This window comes from Pristiophorus japonicus, chromosome 8 (genome assembly GCF_044704955.1).
Source record: "Pristiophorus japonicus isolate sPriJap1 chromosome 8, sPriJap1.hap1, whole genome shotgun sequence".
NCBI lineage: Eukaryota > Metazoa > Chordata > Chondrichthyes > Pristiophoridae > Pristiophorus > Pristiophorus japonicus.
In genome coordinates this window covers 118362308-118385513 of record NC_091984.1, presented here as the reverse complement: position 1 = coordinate 118385513, position 23206 = coordinate 118362308, and the positions used below count along the sequence as shown (strand labels likewise).

Below are 23206 nucleotides of genomic sequence, written 5' to 3'. Positions count from 1 at the left end.
CCAGTGAAACCCGAGTAAAGGTTTCACCCTCTGTAAACTTTTCTAAACTACCAAAGGCAGCCATCTCTGCGTGTAAGTCCATGATCTGTTCTCGTCGCCAGTTAATATTTCTCTACTTATCTGTAGAATAGCTCCACGAGGTCTAGCGCTGTGCTCGAACTGCTATGACCTTAGTCTCTTTATTGTAACTCCAGAGTGAGGCAGCAACGTGGTGACCAGCCTTTTATACAGTTCCTGCCTGGGCCTCCCACAGTTGCACCCTCTAGTGGTACCAGCATAGTATATACAAAGTAAACATATATGACAGACAGGATAAGTCTACATTTTGAAAGGCAAGGAGTAATCAGAGTCAAACAGCACCGATTTGTTAAGGGAAGATTGTGTTTGACTAACCTAATGGAATTTTTTGAGGAGGTAACCAAGAGGGTCGATGAGGGCAGTGCGCAAGATGTAGTGTATAAGCTTTAGATGAGGTCCCACATGGCAGATGGGTCACGAAGATTAAAGCCCATGGGATCCAGTGCAAAGTGGCAAATTGGATTCAAAATTGGCTTAGAGGTAGGAAGCAAAGGGTAATGGTAATGGTTTATGACTGGAAGGATGTTTCCAGTGGAGTTCCGCAGGGCTCAGTACTGGGTCCCTTGCTTTTTGTGGTATTTATCAACGATTTAGATTTGAATGTAGAGAGTATGATTAAGAAGTTTGCAGACGGCACTAAAATTGGCTGTGTGGTTAATAATGAAGCGGAAAGTCATGGGCTATGGGAGGATATCAATCTACTGGTCAGGTGGGCAGAACTAGTGGGGTACCGCAAAGTTCTGTGCTGGGGCCCCCGCAGTTTACATTGTACATTAATGATTTAGACCAGGGGATTAAATGTAGTATCTCCAAATTTGCAGATGACACTAAGTTGGGTAGCAGTGTGAGCTGTGAGGAGGATGCTATGAGGCTGCAGAGTGACTTGGATAGGTTAGGTGAGTGGGCAAATGCATGGCAGATGAAGTATAATGTGGATAAATGTGAGGTTATCCACTTTGGTGGTAAAAACAGAGAGACAGACTATTATCTGAATGGTGACAGATTAGGAAAAGGGGAGGTGCAACGAGACCTGGGTGTCATGGTACATCAGTCATTGAAGGTTGGCATGCAGGTGCAGCAGGCGGTTAAGAAAGCAAATGGCATGTTGGCCTTCATAGCGAGGGGATTTGAGTACAGGGGCAGGGAGGTGTTGCTACAGTTGTACAGGGCCTTGGTGAGGCCACACCTGGAGTATTGTGTACAGTTTTGGTCTCCTAACCTGAGGAAGGACATTCTTGCTATTGAGGGAGTGCAGCGAAGATTCACCAGACTGATTCCCGGGATGGTGGGACTGACCTATCAAGAAAGACTGGATCAACTGGGCTTGTATTCACTGGAGTTCAGAAGAATGAGAGGGGACCTCATAGAAACGTTTAAAATTCTGACGGGTTTAGACAGGTTAGATGGAGGAAGAATGTTCCCAATGTTGGGGAAGTCCAGAACCAGGGGTCACAGTCTAAGGATAAGGGGTAAGCCATTTAGGACCAAGATGAGGAGAAACTTCTTCACCCAGAGAGTGGTGAACCTGTAGAATTCTCTACCACAGAAAGTAGTTGAGGCCAATTCACTAAATATATTCAAAAGGGAGTTAGATGAAGTCCTTACTACTCGGGGGATCAAGGGGTATGGCAAGAAAGCAGGAAGGGGGTACTGAAGTTTCATGTTCAGCTATGAACTCATTGAATGGTGGTGCAGGCTAGAAGGGCTGAATGGCCTGCTCCTGCACCTATTTTCTATGTTTCTATGTTTCTATGTAACAGTGGCAAATAGAATTTAATTCAGAGAAGTGTGAGATAATGCACTTTGGAAGGGCTAATAAGGAAAGGGTATACACATTAAGCGGTAGGCCTCTTAATAGTGTAGATGAACAAAGAGACCTTGGAGTGCTTGCCCATAGATCCCTGAAAGTAGCAGGCCAGGTGGATAAGGTGGTTAAGAAGGCTTACGGAATTCTTGCCTTTATTGGCCGAGGCATAGAATATAAGAGCAGGGAGGTTATGCTTAAAATGTATAATACTTTGGTTAGGCCACAGCTGGAGTACTGCGTGCAGTTCTGGTCGCTGTGTTATAAGAAGGATGTGATTGCACTCGAGAGGGTGCAGAGGAGATTTACTAGGATGCTGCCTGGAATGGAGAATCTTAGCTATGAGGACAGATTGGATAGGCTGGGTTTGTTCTCATTGGAACAGAGGAGGTTGAGAGGAGACCTCATTGAGATGTACAAAATATTGAGGGGCCTGGATATAGTAGATAGCAAGGGCCTATTTCCATTGGTGGAGGGGTCTATTATGAGGGGGCATAGTTTTAAGTGGTTGGTGAAAGGTTTAGTGGGAATTTGAGGCGGAGGGGGGGTTCTTTACGCAGAAGGTTGTGGAGATCTGGAACTCGCTGCTTGGAAGAGTGGTGGATGCAGAAACCCTCACCACATTTAAGAGATGGTTGGATGGGCACTTAAAGTGCCGTAACCTGCAGGGTTACGGAACTAGAGCTCGTAATTGGGATTAGACTGGATAACCTCTTGTTGGCTGGTGCAGATATGATGGTAAGTACTGCAGGGAATTGAATACGGCCAGGGTGATCTCCTGGACTAGTTTTGCTCGCCTGGATGTGTTCGAAAAGAATTTTCCCAGATTTTTTTGCCCCAAATTGGCCTGGGTTTTTATCTGGTTTTTGCCTCTCCCAGGAGACCACATGGCTCCGGTTGGGGTGGAGTGTAGAATGTTGCAATGTAAGGGGTGTCGCAGTTGTGTGGGGCGGACTGATTGGGCTGGGTGCTCTTTACCTTTCCGCCTTTGTTCATAGGTTTATATGTAACCTTCAGGGCTACTGACCGAGGGCCGAGTGGCTCTTTGTCGGCTGGCGTGGACACGATGGGCCGAAATGGCCTCCTTCTGCGCTGTAAATTTCTATGTTTCTATTTGGCACCTCGAGCCTGCTCCACCATTCATTAAGATCATGGCTGATCTGATCTTGGCCTCTACTCCATTTCCCTGCCCGCAACCCATAGCCCTTGACTTCCTTATCGTTCAAAAATCTGTCTATTTCAACTTAAATCTATTCAGTGACCTCAGCCTCTACAGCTCTCTGGGGTAGAGAATTCCAAAGATGCACGACCCTCTGAGAGAAGAAATTCCTCCTCATTTCCGCTTTAAATGGACGACCCTTTATTCTGCAACTACGCCCCCTTGTTCTAGATTCCCCCACGAGGGGAAACATCCTCTCTGCATCTACCCTGTCAAGACCCCTCAGAATCTTATACATTTCAATATCACCTCTCATTCTTCTAAACTCCAATAAGTATAGGCCCAACCTTCCTTCATAAGTCAACCTCGTGAACCTTCTCTGAACTGCCTCCAATGCAAGTATATTGTTCCTTAAATAAAGAGACCAAAACTGTACACAGGTTGCAGCAGGACTTCTCTGCTTTTATACTACATCCCCCTTTGCAATAAAGGCCAAAATTCCATTTGCCTTCCTAATTACCTGCTATACCTGCATGCTAACTTTTTGTGTATCATGTACAAGGACCCCCAGATCCCTTTGTACTGCAGCATTTTGTAATCTCTCCCCATTTAAATAATAATTTGCTTTTTTAGTTTTCCTACCAAAGTGGATAACCTCACATTTTCCCACTTTATACTTCATCTGTCAAATTTTTGCCCACTCACTTAACCTATCTATATCCCTTTACCGATTATTTGCAACACCCTCACAACTTACTTTCCCACCTATCTTTGTATCATCAGCAAATTTGGCTACATTACACTCGATCCCTTCATCCAAGTCCTTAATATAAATAGCAAATTGTTGAGGTCCCAGCACCTATCCCTGTGGGCACCCCATTAGTTAGTTTGCCAACCTGAAAATGACCCATTTATCCTGACTCTCTGTTTTCTGTTGTGTTAGCCAATCCTCTATCTATGCTAATATATTACCTCCAACCCCGTAAGCTCTTATCTAGTGCAGTAACCTTTTATGTGGTACCTTATCAAATGCCTTCTGGAAATCCAAATACATGACATCTACTGGTTCCCCTTTATCCACCCTGCTTGTTACAGCCTCAAAGAACTCCAGAAAATTTGTCAAACATGATTTCCTTTTCTTAAAACCATGCTGACTCTGCTTGACTGTATTATGATTTTCCAAATGTCCTGCTACTAATTCCTTAATAATGGACTCCAGCATTTTCCCAATGAAGATGTTAGGCTAACTGGTCTATAGTTTCCTGCTTTCTGTCTTCCTCTTTTCTTAAATAGGGGCATTACATTTGCGGTTTTACAATCCGCTGGGACCTCTCCAGACTCCACCTTCCATTAGTTTGCCCAGTACTTTCTTTCTAGTGATCATGATTGTTTTAATTTCCGCCCCCCCCCCCTTAATAGCCCCTTGATTGTCAATTATTGGGATGCATTTTAATGTCTTCCACCATGAAGACCGATATAAAATATTTGTTCAAAGTCTCTGCCATTTCCCTGTATCCCATTATTACTACTCCAGTCTCATCCTCCGTATCTTCTTGCAAATTGATTCAATCTTAATTGTTTTCTGGTTATTTGTATTATCAGTAACTTGCCGTGTCTGTATCAGCTTTCGTCTATGTTAGTGACTCGTAAAGTCATTTGTTTGGAAATCCAATTAAAGTATGCAAAACATATGCAAACTTATCTGGGTGTCATTGACATTAAAATAGCAAGTATTATTGCAAGATGACAATGCCCCTTCAGAGGCATTTTACTGGCTGTTGTTAGCATGGCACAGGTCCCCTGATCTTACATAAACAACAGCTGCCTTGATGCACAGAGCACTACAGGAAATTAAAAAAAACAGACAGACAGACAAAGAGCATCATGACGAATAATATATACGAACCTGTGGTGGAAGGACTGGGATATAATACCATTTAAAGCCCCTGGCAATGTTTACAGAACTCAGATTTTCACTTTTCACTTGCCAAACCGACAGCAGAGACAGAATGCTTCTACCAGGGCTCTGCCAACAGTACTTTTTTAGGTGTGAAATTGGTACCTGACCATTCCGAGGGGAGGCACATTGGAGCCACAACAAACGGTGGCATCACATCCCTACAACGTGTTATTTAACTAACTCCACAACAAGGACTTCAAGCTCGGCTTTGAAATACCAAACTGATTCATTCCTTACGCGCTCACAAACCTTTTTTTTTGACGCCACATTAGACTTTTTACAAACAAGCTGCAAACTGAGAAAAATTTGCGGTTGGGAGCAACCCTACAAAGTAAGCCTCCAAGGTTCAATTTTCAGTCAGTCGCAATTTAATTTTTGTTTCACTCACTGTCTTTATTGAAAATATTTTTTAGTGGAGGGGGGAGGGGGGAACCAGGTTAACATAAAGAGATAGATGTAGGAACAACGAGCTAAGAACAAGAGTCCAGTTGGGATATGACAAGTGCATCCGTTATCCTCTGAGGGGATGAAATGACGCTGTTTGATATTAATGAAGGTACATTTTACACATTTGTGTGAAATTCCTTTCCCCACTAGTTCAATGGCGATCCTAACACCTGTGCTAAAGTAGCAGACAAAGGAAATTCATAGGACAGCTTTAGACATTTGTCTGCAACTATTGCACAATGTGATTTCGTCCCCAGATGTCCTTTCCTAATGTTCCCTTTATTTTTTTTAGTCTATTCAGTAGATAAACTACTATACATGTTCACTAACTCATTATTGTTTAATCAAAGATGCAGATTTTAAATTAGAGAGAAAATGACTACAGTCAACTGCATCAACCCTTCCAGTGCTGATTAAAGAATTACTTTAACCACTTACTTCAGTACTGACTCTGGATATAATGCCTTTAACCTAGTAAAATGGCCAAACAACAACAATTTATATTTATATAGCGCCTGTAACGTACTAAAACGTCCCAAGACGCTTCACAGGAGTATTATGCGATAAAAATTTGACACCGAGCCCCATAAGTAGAAGTTAGCGCAGGTGACTTAAAGCTTGGTTAAAGAGGTAGGTTTTAAGGAGGAAGGAAAGGGTGGAGAGGTTTAGGCAGGGAGTTCCAGAGCTTGGGACCTAGGCAACAGAAGGCACAGCCACCAATGGTTGAACGATTACAATCAGGGATGCTCAGGAGGGCAGAATTAGAGGAGTGCAGACATCTTGTGGGGTTGTGGGGCTGGAGGAGATTACAGAGATAGGGAGGGGCGAGGCCATGGAGGGATTTGAAATAAGGATGAGAATTTTGAAATTGAGGCATTGTTTAACCGGAAGGCAATGTTGGTCAGCGAACACTGGGGTGATGAATGAGCGGGACATGGTGCAAGTTAGGACACGGCTAGCCGAATTTTGGATCACTTCTAGTTTACGTAAGGTAGAATGTGGGAGGCCAGACAGGAGTGCATTGGAATAGTCAAGTCTAGAGGTAACAAAGGCATGGATGAGGGTTTCAGCAGCGGATGAGCTGAGGCAAAGGCGGAGATGGGTGATGTTACGGAGGTAGAAATAGTCTTAGTTGTGAACAGTCTGGTTCAGCCTCAGACAGGAGTTGGGGAGAGGGATGGAGTCAATGTCGAGGGAATGGAGTTTGTGCCAGGGACCGTAAACAATGGCTTCGGTCTTCCCAATATTTCTGTTCATCCAGAATGTATGCCGGACAAGTAGTCTGACAATTTAAAGACTGGAGGGGTCGAGAGAAGTGGTAGTGAGGTAGAGCTGGGTGTCGTCAGCCTACATGTGGAAATTGACGCTGTGTTTCTGGATGATGTCGCCAAGGGGCACCATGGAGATGAGAAATAGGAGGGGGCCAAGATTAGATCCCTGGGGGACACCAGAGGTAACGATGCGGGGGCGGGAAGAGAAGCCGTTGCAGGTGATAGATAAGAATGGAACCAGGCAAGTGCAGTCCCACCCAGCTGGATGATGGTGGAGAGGCGTTGGAGAAAGATAGAGTGGTGAAGCGTGTCAAAGGCTGCAGACAAGTCAAGAAGATCGAGGAGGGATAGTTTACCTTTGTCACAGTCACAAAGGATGTCATTTGTGACTTTAGTGTGAGTCGTTTCCGAACTGTGGCAAGGGCCGAAACCGGATTGGAGGGATTGAAACATGGAATTGCAGGAAAGATGGGCATGGATTTGGGAGGTGACAACACGTTCAAGGACTTTGGAGAGGAAAGGGAGGTTGGAGATGGGGCAGTAGTTTGCAAGGACGGAGGGGTCAAGTGTTGGTATTTTGAGGAAAGGGGTGATGACTGCAGGTTTAAGGAAGAGGGGGACAGTACCTGAGGAGAGAGAACCATTTACAATGTCAGCTAAATGGGAGGCAGAAAAGGAAGTTGGGTTGTCAACAGTTTGGTGGGAATAGGCTCAAGGGAGCAGGAAGTGGGTCTCATGGACAGGATGAGCTTGGAAAAATCATGAGGGGAGGTCGGAGAGAAACTGGAGAAAGATATGAGGTCAGGGCTGGGCAAGGGGTTTCCTTCGAGGAAATTTGGCCCGGTGGGTTAGGGGAAGGCAGGGAAGAGGTAGAGGCAGCCAAACAGATGCTTCAATCTTAGAGACAAAGAAGTCCATGAGCTTCTCACACTTATTATCGGAGGTGAGGGTGGAGACTGGGGAGAGGGGTTTAAAAATATGGTTAGCAATGGAGAATAGAAGCTGGGGTTTATCTTTACATTCCAGAATGATTCTGGAATAATGAGCCCAAGGCATTTCACAGGAGTGCAATTGAACAAAATTTGACACCGAGCCACATAAGGAGATGTCAGGACAGGTAATCAAATGCTTGGTCAAAAGGTTGGTTTTAAAGAATGTTTTAAAGGAGGAGAGAGAGGTAGAGGCGGAGAGATTTAGGAAGGGAATTCCAGAGCTTAGGTCCTAGGCAGCTGAAGGCACGGCTACCAGTGATGTGGTGATAAAAATGGGGGATGCACATGAGGCCAGAACTGGAGGGCTGCGATGATCTCGAAGGAAGTTACAGGGATAGGGAAGGATGAGACCATGGAGAGATTTGAAAACAAGGATGAGAATTTTAAATCGAGATGTTGCTGGACTGGGAGCCAATGTAGGTCAGTGAGCAACATTGAAGTAGTCAAGTCTAGCGGTAACAAAGGCATGGATGAGGGTTTCAGCAGGAGATGAGCTGAGGCACGGACAGAAACGGGTGATGTTACGGAGGTGGAAGTAGGTGGTCTTGGTGAAGGAGAGGATATTAAATCGTCAGCTCAAATCGGGGTCAAATAGGACGTCAAGGTTGCAAACAGTCTGGTTCAGCCTCAGATAGTGGCCAGGGATGGATTCATTGGCTAGGGAACGGAATTTGTGGTGGGTACCGAAGACAGTAGAGGGAACTACTGCTCAGCCAATACTTTAATGTTGTTCTTATATTCTTAGATTCTTAGATTCTTATGTAGGTACAGCAAGCGATTTGGAAGGCAAATGGTATTTTGGGGGTTAGAGTACAAGAGTAAGGAAGTCTTGCTACAATTGTAACGGGCTTTGGCGAGACCACACCTGGAGTACTGTGTACTGTTTTGGTCTCCTTACCCAAAGAAAGATATACTTGCCTTGGTGGCGGTGCAATGAAGGTTTACTAGACTAATCCCTGGGATGAGGGGATTGTCCTATGAGGAGAGTTTGAGTAGATCAGACCTATACTCTTTGGAATTTAGAAGAATGAGAGGAGATCTCATTGAAACATACAAGATTCTGAGGGGGATTGACAGGGTAGATGCTGAGCGATTGTTTCCCCTGGCTGGAGAGTCTAGAACTCGGGGTCATAGTCTCAGGATAAGGGGTCGGCCATTTAAGACTGAGACGAGGAGGATCTTCTTCAGTGGGTTGTGAATCTTTGGAATTCTCTGCCCCAAATGATTGTGGATGCTCAGTGGTTGAGTATATTCAAGGTTGAGATAGATAGATTTTTGCATTGTAGGGGATCAAGGGAAATGGGGATTGGGTGAGAGTGGAGTTGAGGTTGTAGATCAGCCATGATATTGAATGGTGGAGCAGGCTCGTGGGGCCGTATGGCCTACTCCTGCTCCTAATTTTTATGTCTTTGTGTTACTCTATTAAGGATAGAGTGGGCGGTGATGCCATCAATCCATTGTTGTTGTCTCCTTGGAGATACTGGGAGAGAGGTACCGGTAATTAATCTATTTAATGTTGACTCAGAACATAAATGACAACATTTAGTCCCAACTTGCTGGATAGGTGGGAGGATTGAACTACCAATTTGCAGTTGAATCTAAGGTGCACATGGGATGATTTGCACTGGGCCCTTGATGACTTTCAGAGGAGCATTAGCGGGGGTTACACTAGCCCTTCATAGCTGACTCTCCAGGAGACTGTGGGAAGATTGCCCCTCATGGCTAATGCTCTGAGAGACACATGGGGACACTGCACTAATGCCCTTCCTTCCAATGTTCTGAGGGCCACATGGATGGATCGTAACCACAAAAGGACTATTATTTGAACAATGTTATTAAAGATGTGGGTGTTAAATTGGACAGGAAGTGGACACAAATTTGTGCATTCATTCCTGTAAAGTGAACTCTCATGTGGGTATGGGAGAAGTACACTAACCCCCTCACTGCCAATTCTTGAAGGGGGGTGCGGGGGTGGTTGTGGGAACAAGTTGGATTTTATTTTTGTTGTGCAATTTGTGGAAGTACTATTCGCAACGTTTATTCGTTACAGTTTCTAACTTCGAGAAGTGAGAAAGTGAAATGAATGCTTCCTGAGAACAAGCAGACATTAACAATATTAGCGTGAAATGATATTAGGAACCTCAGTGCTGGGCGAGGGAGGGAGAACATGTTTCAATTCAACCAGCTCCTCACTCCACTAGACCCCAGTACCTCTGATCTGCTGCCAGTCACACTTCTTTAGTTAGTAACTGTAAAGATTATAGGGCAGCATGTGAGACTATCTGAAACACACAGGTTCCCTGCTATCAGCTCATTCACTGAACAATACCAGCATTAGCAGTATGAGATAAATATCCCACTGTAGCTGGGTGTATGGTAATCAAAATAAGACAATAACCAGCAAAAGGACAGGATTAGAGAGGGGCAGGTTGGAACAGAAAATCAGCAAGCACAAACCAAAATGTGAAGAAAGCTGTATTCAGTGTTTCACGTACCTTAGCCGATTGAATGAGGAATATCCTGGTAATCCCAATTTCCCTCCAAAATGCTTTCAATCACTTCCAAATCCAATCAGTACAATTTTCCTAATGCTCTAAATGTCACACATTGCATCCAGAGTCCAGCTCCAGACGCTAGCGCTTCGCTCTTAAATGGCAGAGAGTCCAGCTCTGAGAAAGGGCAGGTAATATCTTGCTTTTTATACAAAACACCACATTAACATAATTTATGTTTCCATCTGCCACTTTCATCCAATGAAAGTGGTGCAGATAATCATGCAATCAGGTCATGCCTACCGGCTTGAATGCTGAAGCGTTTTTTCTTGGCTCCGATTAAATGAAGTCTGCACTTCGGGATTATAAGGCTTCAGTGGAGCACTCGACAGCAAAGAGTATTCAAAAGTTTTCAAACACCGAGATGAAAGTCACCAAGCTTTTTACGATCATGCTATGTAGACTAAAACATGCCAGGCAAGCGATCATGGCATCCACTGCTTACATAATGTAGAGTTTTTGTGCCTTCAGGAACACTTTAACTATTGGCATCCAGTGGAGGAATCTGACTTCACATATTCTGCTTGACTGCCGTATGTTTACTCTCTCCAGACACTGATTTGTATAACTTTACTCCCCATTTCTCCACAGATTCAGTCTGTGCCTCTGAGGCATTCGTCCATGAAGCAAGCAATCCGAGTAAAACTCAGCTTCCCGCCTTATGTACAGAAGCTGCCAGCAAATCCAGATGTTGTTAATAATGTTTAGTCATCTATGCACGATATACCCCATGCTGGTTGAAACGGCAGAGTTATTTATAAGAACAGTGTCTCAAGAAAAAAAGACATATTGAGGATTGCAGCAAAACAGCACGGGGTGCGGATGTCCAAAATCCTTTTATAATGTGAGAAAAATAGTGTTTCTTTTTGACATCCTTAGCTCTTGGCTTCGACCTCATGCACCATTTTCCAGCAAGACAGCAGGCAACTGGCTTGAAATAAAGCAAGCCTTGCATTTCTATAGCGCCTTTCACAACCACTGGCCGAGTGAAAGCACTTTACAGCCAATGAAGTACTTTTGGAGTGTAGTCACTGTTGTAATGTGGGAAGCATGGCAGCCAATTTGTGCATAGCAAGCTCCCACAAACAGCAATGTGATACTGAGCAGATAAACTGTTTTTTGAGGGATAAATATATTGGCTAGAACACCTCCTCCGCTCTTCTTTGAAATAATGCAATGGGATCTTTTACGGATACGTGAGAGAGCAGACAGGGACTTGATTTAACATCTCATCCGAAAGAAGGCACCTTCGACAGTGCAGCACTCCTTTAGCACTGCACTGGAGTGTCAACTTAGATTTGTGTGCTCAAGTCCCTGGAGTGGGACTTGAACCCACAACCTTCTGTCTCAGAGCAAGAATGCTACCCACTGAGCCACTGGCTGACTCTTACTCCCAGACCTCTGCTAATGTTGTGTTAGGACTCAGATTTCTTTGCTTGAACATGTGATAACTAAGAGAGCATTTCACTCCCTTCTAGTTGGTAATCAAACAAGGCCACCAAACATGTCACTAATAATTAATGGAGAGCTGGTCGGCTGTGGGGAGGGAATGATGCACATATAGGCTGCACCACAAACTTAAACCCTCCTTCCAGGGAAAATAAATACATTACTAACTAGCATGTGGGCCAGATTTAAAAAATGCAGCCTATCCACAAGTTAAACTGTTTCGACCATCATAAGGGTCAGTAACGAAAGGACACAGATTTAATATAATCGGCCTTTAAAGACAGAGACAGGGGAGATACATAATAGATGCCGTGGCACTATTTTGAAGAAGAGCAGGGGAATTCTCCCCAGTGTCTTGGCCGATATTTATCCCTCAGCCAACATCACTAAAGACAAATTACGTTTATGTATATGTAAAAATGCAAGACTTTCTTTTTTCTTTTTCCGATACTTCCTGTCTACCAATTAGATTATTCTGGTAAATGGGTGGGCGTGCAGAATCCTGTTAAATTGGTAAATTGGTGATATAAGTCTAGAAATTATTGTTTGTGCAAGAGTGGGTAATGTATTCACAGGGCATTCTTCTCTCCATTATTCTAAGGGAAATATTAACTCTCTTCTTTGAACTAGGTTAAGACCTCCATTAAACCAGAGGACAGAGGAATGTCATGTGAACACGCTAAGCATTCACAATCCGGTGTCACAAGCAGTCATTTCTCAGCTGTATGGTTTCGAGATGGGCACATCTGTGGTTGGAAGTTGGCCTGGGCTACACTGAGCCAATTCATATTGATTCAGAAATTTCTTAAGCCTAAACCATTTTGGACCCGTCAGATTCAGATGCATTCACCGCTTTAATCAAATAGCCATCCATGCACACAGTAAGGGAACAATTCCTTCCATGGTGTCTTGTCAAAGGTTTTGTTTCATTAATGTGACCAACAGCTGAGTCCTATGTGTGTAATAATTGTGGCAGTGCATTAAAACACGTATTATGATCGTATTCTTTCCAGTGTACGCAGTTTTTATTAAATATTTAAATGACAAAAAGTGGAAAAAAATGAGCTCTTTTCTTGCCCTTCCTCGCACTATAGTCTTTTACGAAGAATGCACTGTTACAGCCTATTTTCCACTTGTAGGAAATATCAATGGCACTAGACACATCCTGGAAACCCCAAAAAACAATTGTGTCTGGATGTCTGTGGGACTCAGTGCTGCATTTCTTACATGTGAAGAGGGGGAGGAGCATTGTAATGAAGTACATCTTATTATTGTGGTAGTACTCCAGAGTAGAAGCAGAAAAATAAGTAGCTTTGATTACATTTGCAATTTTAACATGGAAACAGGCTGTTCAGTCCAAACAGTCTGCCTTGGAGTTTAACCCCCACACAAGCGGCCGTCCCAATCCTATGTGACTACCCTTTCCCAAATCCCTTTATCCCACTTTCATTTCATCACCTATCTAACTTATTCTGAAATGTTGATGGGTAGTTTTTAAAAACATCAACTTCATTACAATGAGGTTTGACTATAGTGGAAGTGACCAGAGGATATATTTTCTCTACTTAGTTAACAATAAAAATGTATGTACAATGTAGTCTGGAGCACACTGTAGCCCCTTCCATACATTTCTATTGCTCAGGTGTGATCAGCCCCCAACACACTCGGTCATATGTGGTAAGTGAAATGTACTCTGGAGAGACCACAGAAACCCCCAAAATAAAGACATTGCTATCCTCACACACAAGCACACACACAAAATGCTTTTGGCAATTCCAATAATTCAAATTCGTGAACATTCCAAAAAGACTCAGGGGTCGGAATTCGGTATTGCCCTGTTTGGGGTGGTAACTGAGCCGAGATGGGACTTAATGCGCCCGGCACGGAAATCCCGCCCCAGCCGGGAAATTGGGGTTACCGCCCCCGAGAGGAAGCTTCTGCCTGTTCCGAAAGTTCGTGTTGACCAACACCAACCACGCAACCATTCTACAAGTTCATTTTTGAACAGTGGCATTGTTGGGATTGATTTGTGTGAGCAATGTAACTGAAAAATCTCATCTATTATTGGTACCGAGTAACTGTAGCCTTGAAATTTACTCAGCCCGTGAAGGAAGGGTGGCGGAGGGGAGAGGAGGAGAAGCATTTTCCGACTGGAAACCCAGAAATACAGTTTTCCTGTACGTCCCGTTGAATTTAATACCAGAACATCTATTACATTTTTCAACGGGTTTCTTGACTGACAGGCAGCCTGATAGACAGGCCCGCTGTCTGTTGAGCTGGGAATCAAGGTATATGTAGCAGAGGTAGTTGAGAAATAGACTGTCAGGATTAAATATATAAATGGATACAAGAGAAAATATTGTGAGGCTCCACTGCCAGCACAGTGTGTGGCAAGCAAGGCTTGGGAAATTTATTACGTTGTTGCCAATGTTCCCTTTAAATTTTTTGGGGTGCACGGCCAAAGCTTAAAGGGAACATTGGTTAAAGCCTTGTCCCTGGCCCTAGAAGGCCTTACAAAATTACTCCCATAATGTAAAAATATAATTTAGTAAATACATATTTTTTACATTCTTGTAAACATGTTTATTATAATGGCAATGTTATCACAAAAGATCTATATAATTTTTTTTAAAAGAATGTGTGTACCTGTATCTCGTTGCGACATTCATATGTCTGTCTATGTGGAACCATTACAGTCCTTTCACAGTGAAAGTGTTTTTCAATGTTAGGACAACGTTCTCAAAATGGCTGCCTCTCGAATATCTTTCTATTTGATTGGCATGTAAAGGGCATGAAAATATTATTAGAGAACGTCACCACAAAATGTCTGCGATGGCAAGGGAAAATGGAAAAGTCTGGCAAGTTCCAGATGTCACGACTTGCCAACGTATAAAATGTTCAATTTGAAAGAAGCAGCCAGACTGGCAATTTGGGACAAAGGCAGTTGGCCGGTCGGGGCTCTATATGAGGCAAGATTTTTTTTTTAAGCACGCCCTCCCTTTCCCTCCGCAAGCCCCCTCCCCCACTCTCCTGCTTCAAAAAATGGACCTTGTCAGAAACAGCAGTCAGGATAACAATTTTTTACAAGGGGAAAATATTGTAAATCATGGATTTGTCTAGCTCTAACGGTTGTTTCCATACTCCATCCTAGATTCTGAAATTCTTCCAGGTCTCTCTTCCTCCAGGATTTGAAAATTAATCTCAGTCCAAAAACAAGTCTGCGAGGAGAGCTCGTGATACAATTTGTGTGACGCAATTGGCTTTCCAGAATCACAACTTCTTTATTCTTCAAAAAAGATCCCCTGCAATATTTGTTTTTAATGAAAGTTACCCAACAAACAGCTATCTGGAGCCCCCAGTACAATGAATCGGAATATCATTTCACATTACCTTGGCTATATACACACAGAAAACACATGCCTTTCTCAGACATTCCCCTGTTCAAGGCAATATGGAAAGGCATTTATCAATGTCTTCCAGGGCCTTGAAGGATTTTCATTTTTAAAAGGGGCACCACTACCTTCAAGAAGGAATGTTTGGCAAATCCTTTTGACTGGGGATGGAGAGGAGCTACACACAAGAATTTCAACCTGGTTTATGTTATCATGAAGGAAAGAAGGCGGCGCACTAATAGAGCACCTTTCACAATCTCAGGACGTTCCGAAACACTTCACAGAAAATTTACGCCACACGGTATGCCTTGAGTCAGTGTAATACAATTAAATAATCCAGCACAACGAGGGCTTAACATCACAAGGATAGACCTTTGAATGTATGAAATGTCTTTGGAATGCAGCTTATTCTTGACATGTAATTACATGACAACTAGCAGTGACTAAGATGCAATCAAAGAGGAAATGTCATTTAAATGATAAAAAATTCCATCATTCTCAGACATTAACTCAGCTCAATATCTAACCAGTCTACGACTGCGGCTGTTTGCTGCAGAGTGAAAAGGAAGATGAGACAGACAGGACTACAATGGACAATAAGGCAACAGCAGACTTGTTAAATGAGCACTTTGTATCCGTTTTCACAGTTGAGAAAGAGCTAAGGGCGCAGCTAATTCTAGAGCACGTCTTCATCACTACAGCCAGGATAATGTTGGGGCCCATAGTCTTTCCCTATGTCCACGTGGAGTGAATCGAATTGGCTGAAGACTGCCATCTGTGATGGTGGAGACATCAGGAGCAGACCAAGAAGGATCATCCACTTGGCACTTCTGGCTGAAGAGTATTGCGAAAACGACGCCTTGTCGTTTGCACTTACACGACGCCTCCTCCTCCTGTTAGTTGCTTAATTTCCCACCACCATTCGCCACTGGATGTGCCGGGACTGCAGAGCTTGGATCTGATCTGTTGGTTGTGGGATTGCATTAGCTCTGTTTATAGCCGTTGAGCTTTGTTCCAACTCTGGGAACAGCACCTCATCTTTTGATTCGGCATTTTTACAGCCGTCTGGACTCAACATCGAGTTCGACAATTTCAGACCACAATCTCTGCCCCTATTTTTTCACATGGCAGTTGTTGATGATTCTGCCATTCCCATTTACAGCTCTTCAAGACTCATCTTTTGTTTCTTTACTTGTCCCATTGCCAGAGTACATTCTGTGCCCTTGTTACTGTTATATATGTGGACATGTATTTACTCTGTACAGCCACCAGAGGGCTCATCCACTGGAGTCCCAAGGGATCCCATAATCCCTTGGTAGCACAGGTATTTAAGGAGGCTTCACAGGTTGGAGAGGCACTCTGGAGACCTACAATAAAAAACTACGGTCACACTTCACTTTGAGCTCACAGTGTTCAGTCTGACTCTTGCTCCATACACAACAACTGGCGATGAGATACAGATAGCGAACCCAAAGATGCAGAGAACAGTGGCATCCTGGAGAAATTCTCGGAGGGAGATGATTGGGAAACTTTTGTGGAGCAACTCGATCAATACTTTATGGCCAACGAGCTAGATGGGGAAGAGAGCGCTGCCAAACGAAGGACCATCCTCCTCACCATTTGTAGGGCACCAACGTATGGCCTCATGAAGAATCTGCTCACTCCAGCGAAACCCATGGAGAAATCGTACGACGATTTGTGCACACTGGTCCGAGAGCATTTGAACCCGAAGGAAAGCGTTCTGATGGCAAGGTACCTGTTCTGCACCTACAAAAGGCCAGGAAGTGGCGAGTTATGTCGTCTAGCTAAGACGCCTTGCAGGACATTGCGAATTTGAAGGACATTTGGAGCACATGCTCAGAGACTTTTTCGTTCTTGGCATTGGCCACAAAACCATACGTCGCAAAGTTTTGACTGTAGAGACCCCAACCTTGAGTAAGGCCATAGCGATAGCCCAGGGATTCATTGCCACCAGTGATAATATGAAGCAAATCTCACAGCACACAAGTGCTGCTACAAGCACCGTGAACAAAGTGATGTTTTCGAATCGTAACGTACAGGGCAGGTCACACATACCGGCAGCTGCACATCCGCAGATGACTCAGATCCCACCATCAAGGGTGATGAATGCAAGGCCATTAACACCTTGTTGGCACTGCTGTGATGATCGTCGTTTCCATTCATGCCGATTCAAAGAGTACGTTTGCAAGGGCTGTGGAACAATGGGACACCTTCAACAAGTGTGCAAGCAAGCTGCTAAGCCTGTTAAACCTGTAAACCACCATGTTGCAGAGGAGGACAGATCCATGGAGGATCACGATGAACCAGAGCCTCAGATAGAGGAGGCAGAGGTACATGGACTGCACACATTCATCACGAATTGTCCCCAGATAATGCTGAATGTTGAACTAAATGGATTCCTGGTGTCAATGGAGCTGGACACGGGTGTGAGCCAGTTCATCATGGGCAAAAAGACTTTCAAAAGGTTGTGGTGCAATAAGGCCTCAAGCCAGTCTTAACTCAAGTTCGCACGAAACAAAGAACTTACACTAAAGAACTGACTCCTGTAATCAGCAGTGCCACCGTAAAGGTCTCCTACGATGGAGCAGTGCACAAGCTACCACTCTGGGTGGTACTGGGCGATGGTCCCACACTGCTCGGCAGGAGCTGGTTGGGAAAGATACGCTGGAACTGGGACGACGTCCAAGCGCTATCGTCCGCTGACGACACTTCGTGTGCTCAGGTCTTAAACAAATTTCCTTCGCTGTTCAAACCAGGCATCGGGAAATTCCAAGGAGCAAAAGTGCAGATCCAGCTAATTCTGGGGGCGTGACCCATCCATCACAAGGCGAGAGCAGTACCGTACATGATGAGAGAAAGAGTAGAGATCGAGCTAGATCGGCTGCAAAGAGAGGGCATCATTTCACTGATCGAGTTCAGTGAGTGGGTCAGTCCTATTGTCCCAGTCCTCAAGGGAGACGGCACCGTCAGAATCTGTGGCGATTACAAAGTAACTATCAATCGTTTCTCCCTGCAGGACCAATACCCACTACCAAAGGTCAACGACCTCTTTGCAACGCTGGCAGGAGGAAAGACGTTCACGGAGCTGGATCTGACTTCAGCCTACATGACACAGGAACTGGAGGAATCATCGAAGGCCCTCATCTGCATCAACACGCACAAAAGTCTTTTTGTTTATAACAGATGCCCGTTTGGAATCCGATCGGTGGCGGCGATATTCCAGAGAAATATAGAAAGTTTACTGAAGTCAGTCCCGCATACAGTGGTCTTCCAGGACGACATCTTGGTTACAGGTCGGAACACAGTTGAGCACCTGCAGAACCTGGAGGAAGTTCTTAGGTGACTCAACCGCGTGGGGCTCAGGTTAAAAGGCTCGAAGTGCATTTTCCTGGCACCTGAAGTGGAGTTCTTGGGAAGGAGGATTGCGGCAGATTGCATCAGGCCCACTAACACAAAGACGGAGGCAATCTTGAACGCACCGAGGCCACAGAACATGATGGAGCTGCGGTCGTTTCTGGGACTCTTGAACTACTTTGGTAACTTCTTACTGGGTCTCAGCACACTGCTAGAACCACTACATGTCTACTATGAAAAGGGGGCGAATTGGTTTGGGGCAAAAGCCAAGAAAATACCTTTGAACCTAACAATTTTCTCGCTTTTACAAACAAATTGCTTGTGTTGTGCGATCCATGTACGCGTTTGGTACTAGCATGTGATGCGTCGTCATATGGAGTCGGGTGTGCATTGCAACAAGTTAATGATTTTGGAAAACTGCAACCGGTTGCTTATGCATCCAGGAGTCTGTCTAAGGCTGAGAGAGCCTACAGCATGATTGAAAAAGAAGCGTTAACGTGTGTCTATGGGGTGTAGAAAATGCATCAATACCTGTTTAGGCTAAAATTCGAATTGGAAACTGACCATAAGCCACTTATATCCCTGTTTTCCGAGAGTAAAGGGCAACGCATCGGCCTGCATTCAGAGATGGGCTCACGTTGTCCGCATACAACTATGCCATCCGCCACAGGTCAGGCACAGAAAACTGCGCTGATGTTTTCAGGAGGCTGCCAGTGCCCACCACGGGGGTGGAAATGGCGCAGCCCGCAGATCTAGCCATGGTTATGGAAGCATTTGAGAGTGAGCAATCACCCGTCACTGCCCGGCAGATCAAAACCTGGACAAGCCAGGACCCCTTATTATCTCTAGTCAAAAGCTGTGTGCTTTATGCGAGCTGGTCCAGTGTCCCAGTGGAAATGCAGGAAGAGATAAAGCCATTCCAACGGCGCAAAGATGAAATGTCTATACAGGCAGACTGCATTCTGTGGGGCAATCGAGTAGTGGTCCCCAAGAAGGGCAGAGACACCTTCATCAATGACTTCCACAGTACCCTCCCAGGCATCGTAATGATGAAAGCGATAGCCAGATCCCACGTGTGGTGGCCCGGTATCGATGTGGACTTAGAGTCCTGCGTTCACAGATGTAATACATACTCGCAGTTAAGCAATGCACCCAGGGAGACGCTACTAAATTTATGATCTTGGCCCTCCAAACCGTGGTCTAGGGTACACGTCGACAATGCAGGCCCGTTCTTGAGTAAAATGTTTCTTGTGGTTGTAGATGCGTATTCCAAATGGATTGAATGTGAGATAATGTCGGCTAGCATGTCCGCTGCCACTACTGAAAGCCCGCGGGCCATGTTTGCCACTCACGGCTTATCTGATGTCCTTGTGAGCGACAACGGGCCATGTTTTACCAGTGCTGAGTTCAAAGAATTCATGACCCGTAACGGGATCAAACATGTCACATCTGCCCCGTTTAACCCAGCGTCCAATGGTCAGGCAGAGAGAGCAGTGCAAACCATCAAGCAAGGCTTGAAGAGGGTAACAGAAGGCTCACTGCAGACTCGCCTATCCCGAGTCCTGCTTAACTACTGCACGAGACCCCACTCACTCACGGGGATCCCACCTGCTGAACTGCTCATGCAAAGAGCACTTAAGACAAGGCTCTCGTTAGTCCACCCTGATCTACATGAACAGGTAGAGAGCAGGCGGCTTCAACAAAGTACATACCATGATACGCAAATGTGTCATGCGAGATTGAAATCACTGATCCTATATTTGTATTAAATTATGGACAAAGTCCCAAGTGGCTTCCCGGCACTGTCGTGGCCAAAGAGGGGAGCAGGGTGTTTCGGGTCAAACTTTCAAATGGACTCATTCACCGGAAACACTTGGACCAAATCAAATTCAGATTCACGGACTTTCCTGAGCAACCCACCTTGGACCCTACCTTTTTTGATCCCCCAACATACACACCAGTGGCAACCGGCATTACGATTGACCACGAAGCAGAACCCATCATCCACAGCAGCCCAGCAGGGCCCAACACACCAGACAGCCCAGCAAGGCCAGCTGCACAGCAGCCCAGCGAGGGCCGAACAAATGATTCAACAACACCAGTTTTCACACCGAGACGATCAACCAGGGCAAGAAGGGCCCCAGATCGACTCACATTGTAAATAGTTACACTATTGACTTTGCGAGGGCAGTTTTGTTATCTATGTGGACTTGTATTTACTCTGCACAGCCACCAGAGTGCTCATCCCATGGAAATCCAAGGGATCCCATAATTTAAGGAGGCTTCACAGATTGGAGAGGCACTCTGGAGACCCGCAATAAAAGACTAAGGTCACACTTTGACCTCACAGTTTTCAGTCTGACTCTTCCTCCATACGCAACAGTTACCCTCAGGGCTTCTTCCAAGTGCTGTTCAACATGAAAGAGCACTGGTTCATAAGAACATAAGAACATAAGAAATAGGTGCAGGAGTAGGCCATATGGCCCCTCGAGCCTGCTCCGGCATTTAATACGATCATGGCTAATCCGATCAGGGGCTCAGGTCCACTTCGCCGCCCGCTCCCCATAACCCCTTATCCCCTTATCATTTAAGAAACTGTTTATCTGTCTTAAATTTATTCAATGTCTCAGCTTCCACAGCTCTCTGAGGCAGTGAATTCCACAGATCCACAACTTTCTGAAAGAAGAAATTTCTCCTCATCTCAGTTTTATCAGCTGAGGGAGGCTGATAAGTGTTTCACTGCCCACATTTAACTAGAAATCATGAGACTTCATGGGGCTTGGAGTCAACATTGAGGACTCCCAAGGCACTCCTAAAGTAGAGAATGTTGCAGAGGTAGATTTTTATTTTCGACAGTCGATAGTTTTTATTAAAAAATCACTCTTGTAAAAAGCTATAAGAAAATTGCTACAAAACAAAAACATAATTCTTTCAAATGCAGAAGGAACAGCATAATATAAACTCCCTAAAAAAGTTCCAAGGAGTTCCTAAACATACTCTGTAGACAGCATAAAAAGTTTCTCAGAGTTATCAGGAGCAGTTGTACGAAACCTTAGCATCATGCAGCAAAACCTGCATTTCCAATAGACTCGACTTGAAAGAGTTTTTAATAGGGACTTTTTTCAGATTTATTTTTCCTGAAAGGTTTGAGGTTGTGCTAACTTCATTGATAATTCGTAACAGCATCAACTGGTGACAGCCAAGATATCCATTTCAAAGACAAAATTGTCAAGCTACAAAATAATTCATTCGCATGCTGCCTTTTCCAGGAATTGCTTTCTGTTGGCTGTGCGAGCCATTCCCCCAATGTGACCTTTATTTTGGAAATGTTAATTTAAAATAAAATAGATATATGAAGCAGATTCCGTATCCAATACGGGCAGTGAAAACCTTTTCATCAAAATAGACATCTGCTTCAGTTAATTTTGTGAATTTAGTGCCATTTTTGGTTCCTATTATAACTTATTAGGCTTCAGACCATGCCTTAGCTGAGAGACCATCTCCAATCATTTGCGAGACAAAGCCTGCAATGGATTGCCATCCCTTTTCCCATTTCCCAGCCTGCAGCCAGCCAGATTGGGAGGTTGTCGGGTGGGAAGGCCTGCACTGGCAGGCCGCAGCCTGGGAGCAGAGAGGAGGGAGGGAGAGGTCATGGGCCAGTCGGGGGAAATTTTGTTGGAAGGTCCAGGTTGGGGGTGGGGGGAGTGGAAATTGGAGGTCAGGGAGATCGGAGATCAGAGTGAGAGGTTAGTCTCTTAAACACTCTTAGTTCAAATTATCTCTATTTATTTGGGAGATCTCAGACAGCCATGTGCAGATTAAAATGGTGTTCCTCATTCGACAAGCAGGTTTCTTCAAATACAGATCCAGGACTCTAGGCCTCCTAGCTAGAGGGCGCTATTCATTATATCATTACACCTTTCCTTTCATAAGAAACAAAATGAATTAAAGTGAGCTTCAATATAAACTGGTAATTAACTTATTATGAATACATGTAGTAAACAACTACAAGTTTAACAAACAGCAACAAAACTTTGTCTTATTGATTCTTTATCCATGTGTTGCATGTTTCACACTTTGAAATATTTTTATGTCACTGTTCAGTCCTGGGCAGTAAATGAATTATTTGGCACATCGAAGTGTGATCTCGATACCAGTGTGAACAGCATGAAGTCGCTGACAAATGTCGGATCTCAGGGACTTTGATATGACACAGCAGTAGTCTTTGAAGACTATGCCATCCTGTGTTGTGAGTTTGTCACGAACTTTGAAGTAGGCATGTGTTTCAGGCGGGCATTCATGTGTTGTTTCTGGCCATCCTGTTGTGATTTGTTGTATGACCAGTTGTAGTGTGGAATCGCTTGCAGTTGCGCGTTGTATGTTAGTCAGTCCTTGTTTGGAGAGTGGGAGAAAGTCCATCATGTGGATGCATTCCACTGCAATTTCAGTTGGTGATCTCTCTACGTTTGAGGTATGAGTGTGAGAGCGTGTCTGCTGGATACATTTGTTTCCCTGGTTGATACTTTATTTCGACGTTATATTGGTTGAGCCAAATGAGCAGATGTTGTAGCCGCTTGGGTGCTTTAGATAATGTTGCGTCATATGACAACCAAAGGCTTATGGTCAGTCCATAGCGTGATCTTGCGACAGTATACATATTGATGGTTTTCTTCCATTCCGCAGACTTGAGCAAGCAGCTCCTTCTTGATTTGAGAGTATCGCGTTTT

General features: G+C 44.4%; 1 protein-coding gene and 1 long non-coding RNA gene across 4 annotated transcripts in view; one reads left to right on the top strand and one right to left on the bottom strand.

Annotated features, from left to right (window-relative positions):
* LOC139268726 (uncharacterized) overlaps positions 1 to 12715 on the top strand; it is a 34966-nt gene extending 22251 nt beyond the window's left edge. The window contains exon 2 of the long non-coding RNA XR_011594090.1: positions 10855 to 12715. This is a non-coding gene — a long non-coding RNA (uncharacterized lncRNA). The remainder of the gene's footprint in view (positions 1 to 10854) is intronic.
* The window catches only part of ddr2a (discoidin domain receptor tyrosine kinase 2a), a 235491-nt gene that overhangs the window by 135125 nt on the left and 77160 nt on the right, over positions 1 to 23206 (bottom strand). The window contains exon 1 of one of the 3 annotated variants that reach the window (XM_070887351.1): positions 10207 to 10624. The exons of the other annotated variants lie outside the window; for them this stretch is intronic. The gene's annotated coding sequence lies outside the window, so the exon portion shown is untranslated. Of the gene's footprint in view, positions 1 to 10206; positions 10625 to 23206 lie in introns of those variants that run through there. 3 annotated transcript variants of the gene reach the window in all.